The sequence below is a fragment of the Rutidosis leptorrhynchoides genome, chromosome 1 (assembly GCF_046630445.1).
Source record: "Rutidosis leptorrhynchoides isolate AG116_Rl617_1_P2 chromosome 1, CSIRO_AGI_Rlap_v1, whole genome shotgun sequence".
Classification (NCBI taxonomy): Eukaryota; Viridiplantae; Streptophyta; class Magnoliopsida; order Asterales; family Asteraceae; genus Rutidosis; species Rutidosis leptorrhynchoides.
Window position 1 is genome coordinate 65007185 of NC_092333.1, and position 5454 is coordinate 65012638.

Here is a 5454-nt window from a genome sequence, read left to right on the forward strand (position 1 = left end):
CTACTCAAACGAAACCCCAAAACCCATACCATATAAATTTTTTTTTTGCTTGTTATCTCACGGGTTTGAAACTAAAATAACCTGTGATTGATTGCCACTGCTACAGTGCAGTTATATGTTTTTGTTATTTGATCAGATACACACCAACATAAATAAATCCTACTACTACTCGACAAGCCTTACACAAACCCATTAAACCAACCAAACCCAGTTGCTATTTTAGTTTCCTGTTTGAGTTATCATGAAGATGACCATGGTATTGATGATGCCACAAAGATGAGAAGAAGATGATTTAATTTATGTTATAGATGATGAGATATTGATTATAAATCAATGATTCTGAGATAAGATGATGATGGTGATATTATGATCTTATGATTTCAATATGTATGATTCGATGATGAAGATGAGCATTAAGGATTCGATGTTAGGGTGTTCTGTACTTCTTCTCGCGTTTATACTTGAGCCGATAAAATAATATACATATATATATATATATATATATATATATATATATATATATATATATATATATATATATATATATATATATATATATATATATATATATATATATATATATATATATATATATATATATATATAATATGTTTAGATATAAAACTCGCAGATGCTTTATGATGATGAATATTTGATTTTATTGGAGATTGGGCTTATGAATTAGACTTGGACTGGGAATTATTTAACGAGTTGGGCCATGTAATCTTTATTGGGCCGAAAGTAGGATAATGATGTGATGATATGAGATTACGTATAAAGAAGAAAAAGGAAACAGTTTAAGACGGTTTAAATAGTTATACGGGGTAATCATAATAAGAAAAAATGGAACAAACGAGTGGTTTGGATGTTGGTTGGGTTAGCGAGAGGTTGGTGGTTCAATCCTGGTTCATGGCAGTTTTATTTTTTTGAAAGCTTTTGAGGTAGATTTCTATTTATTATTATTATTAATTTTATTAATATTGTTATTATTAATTATTGTTATTATTAATTATTGTTATTAGTACTAAATATTATTATTATTATTACTATTATTATTATTATTATTATTATTATTATTATTATTATTATTATCATTGTTATCGTTATTAGTAGTATTATAACTATTATTATTATTATACAAGTATTAAGTATCATTTATTATTAATATTATGATTAGGATTATATTACGATTAGGGTTACAATTATTATTATTATTATTATTATTAAGTATTATGTATTGTTATCAAAATTAATATTTTCATTAACATTATTAGTAAACTTTTCATTTTATTAAAAACTACTATTGTTATCATAAGATTTATCATTAAAAATATCATTAATATTAATATTAATAAAATCATTATTATTATTATCATTATTATTAACACTAGTATTATCATTAGTATTATTATTTTAATCACTACTAATATTATTTTGGTATTATTACTATTTTAACAAACAAATGAAAAGTATATATATATGTATAATATTTAATACATATAACATAATAAAACTAACATTTTTATATACAAAATGAAAATATAAAACATATATACATATATATATATATTCAATATAAAAATAATATAACTAATAAAGTTATAATTATATATATATAAATTTGATCGATTACGATTACGTATATTAATAAATATACAAATGATATAGGTTCGTGAATCCGAGGCCACCCCTGCATTGTCAAATGTCGTCATATGTATTTTTACTACAAAATACATTATGTGAGTTCATTTGCTCCCTTTTACTCTTTACATTTTTGGGACTGAGAATACATGCGCTGTTTTTACAACTGCTTTATTAAATGCTTTTGAAATATATTTTTGAACTGCGAATACATGAAATGCTTTTATAAATGTTTGACGAGATAGACACAAGCAAAACATTCCTCGAATGAATTATTATGCAGACAGAAGTTCTGCAGATTATTGTTGAATTATGTGGACATGATAATTGCCACCATTGAATTATGTGGACATGATAATTGCTACCATTGAATTATGTAGACATGATAATTGCCACCATTGAATTATGTAGACATGATAATTGCCACCAATTGATATGAATATTATGTATCTAGAGAATGATTTTATACACAGGTTATGTGTGTTATTTTTGTTCACAAGATATGTGTACGGTTACTAAGATTTATGAAAGATGATTTCGTACACGAGAAAGGTGTACTGTATTTAAAAGATATCGCATGTACATTACAGGTGGGTATAGGATTCGGGCCCATTTGTACCATGCAGGATTTAAATCTTGTGGTCTATCAAAATAATAAATTTTATTGTTTTATGATAAACGTATGAACTCACCAACCTTTTGGTTGACACTTGAAAGCATGTTTATTCTCAGGTACGAAAGAAATCTTCCGCTGTGCATTTGCTCATATTATATGGAGTTGTTCATGGCATATAGAAGTCAGTTCATCGTGATGGTACCATATGTTATTGTATTCGTTCGGAAGATTTTGGACGGGGTATCACATGTGGTATCAGAGCGGTGGTCTTAGCGAACCAGGTCTGCATTAGTATGTCTAATTGATAAATTGTGAGGATGCATTAGTGAGTCTGGACTTCGACCGTGTCTGCATGTCAAAAGTTTTGCTTATCGATTTGTGTCGAAAATTATATGTTTATCATTCTTAGGGAATCACTTTCTTATCATCTTAAAGTCTAGACACGTCTTACTGCCTCTATTGCATAGACAGTGTATAGATAAATTCATATCTTAGCGTATCTGTTATTGTTACCTTTGCCTGACAGCTTCCGTAGATTCCTCTGTAACTTATGGGATTTTAGTATTATATATGCATATATAACTTATGTATTGCAGGGTACTAATCTACATCCTATAATCTATTTCTTATCAAAAATCCTTCATCTGATCGTATGAGATGAATCCCTCAACCAGTTCGAATTCCTCAGATTCTGACAGTTATTCCGATATGGAGTTTCACCTAAGCTCCGAAAGCAGTGTCACCAGAATGAATCAACCAATCAGCCATCCCTAATTCATCTGATGGGTTCGTAGTCGACTTAATCAATGGAGACGCTAAGAAGGCGATCCTTTCCTCCAACCGAATTCACCTTTTTATGAAGAACTTGAAGCACTTACCGATGAACCTTTCCGAAACACCATTTTCACCCTCATTTTTAGAATACCTCGAAACGATTACGTAGTATCTACAATTCTAAACCTTATTCATCCGCTCGTTCCGACTGACAATCATCCTGGAATAATAGAAGAAGTTAGCGAACTTCGCGCTCGAGTAATCAATTTGAAAAATATGGTGCAAAATGTACCAGCTTCAGCAATATCACCGGCACCAACAGTACCATCAGTAACAGCACCAGTACCATCAACAATCCACGCCTCAACATCTCATTCTGTACCTCGAGTATAATTATCATTCCACGAATCGTTCCACATCATTTATCTTCGTTCGACATGGCAATTATATAATCTCTAATGTTTTAGAGATTATATATTCTTATTCTAATGGTAAATCAAATGAGTCTAATATCATATTGACTCATTAAATCCATGATTACATCTGAAGAAAATATATATGTATATATGTTTTCATAAAGATTGTAATTAAAAAAAAAATCCTTTTGTACAAACTGTTAATGATGAAAATATCTTAACGGGTAGGTAATACCCGAGGAAAATTTAAGATTCACACTAATAAGTTACACTGTACATTCTTCAAAGCTGATTCAATAGTCATTTACGATCCTATTTACAACCACCGATATACGTATCCGTTCACCACAGAATAACCATTTTCATTCAATTTCATATTTGGATTTTGATCTATCAGAATCCAACAAGTGGCATAATGAAGAAAACATTGGGCAAAATAAAACTTGTTAGAAACAAACAAATTAACTACGAGAAAAATGTTGTTAAGAATCCACGCTAATTGTTCCTAGCTAACTGATTACATTTTATTTATCGCAATTTACATTCTCGCAATTTTATTTATCGTCATTAAATTTCTGTTATTTATTTTTACGCACTTTAAATATCGGGACACGTATACAAGGTTTTGACATATCATATCGACGCATCTATATATATTATTTGGAATAACCATAGACACTCTATATGCAGTAATGCGGGAGTTAGCTATACAAGGTTGAGGTTGATTCTACAATAATATATATAGTTTGAGTTGTGATCGAGTCTGAGACGTATACGGGTCACGAAACCTATTAATTAATTCAAAAATTATATATTAAACTATATATGAATTATTGGACTGCTACTGTGGACTGCCGACATTGGACAATTAAAATGAATTAAAATATTGATTATAACATATGAAACTAAACATTTCTTCAAGTTTGCCACTTGATTTCATTTTAAACTTCATTTGTATCTTGATGATTACAATCCGCGTTCAAACCTTTCATGATTCTTGAAAACACTTCAATCGAGAGGATGAACCAACCGCACTTCATCGATGAAAGGAAAGATTTATGCATATAGTTATGCACATGAAAAATTCTCGGAATCTAAGTAAACGTTTAACACGTATTTGTGTTAGCTCCTTTGGCATTGTTATTACCGAAAATAACATTGTAAATCATTTTTTAAAATTAGCCAATTTTGTCACAGCTCCAGCAAATCAACTTCGACTTTTCATTCGAAACAACCTAATTATAACCTTGCTATAGGTGCGTGCTCTTTTATTATTACCGGATGTAACGACCCGTCCTATTCCACCTGGACGAAGTCATCAACATTTGGTCCCATTGCGATGATCGACTCCAAATAATGTCCTTAAAATGAGCAAATGCACAGCGGAAGACTTAATTCATACCTGAGAATAAACATGCTTAAATGTGTCAACCAAAAGGTTGGTGAGTTCATAGGTTTATCATAACAATCATTTCAATATATTAATAGACCACAAGATTTCATAATTATAAACATAATACACTCGCAAGTGTATGTAAAGCATTCTAAGTTGTTGAGCACTTGGTAACCATACTTAACACTTAATCAACGTCGCATATTCCCTTTATTATGAAATCTCCCTACACTGTACCAAGTGTAGTCACCGAAACGAAGTACTGTGCAACCATTGAATACTAGTCGTCCAGTCCGGTTGGGGTTGTCAGGCCCGATAGATCTATCAACAGGATTCGCGTTTACAATACCACATGTAAATAGTAGTTACCAAGCTATTAGGGAAAATATGCAGGGTGGTACAACTCAACGTAGAATATATTTTAAGTACTTGTGTCTATCTCGTAAACATTTATAAAAGCAGCGCATGTATTCTCAGCCCAAAATATATATTGCAAAAGCAATTAAAAAGGGAGCAAATGAAACTCACCATACTGTATTTTGTAGTAAAAATACATATGACGACATTAAACAAGTGTAGGTTTGGCCTCGGATTAATGAACCTATATCATGTAT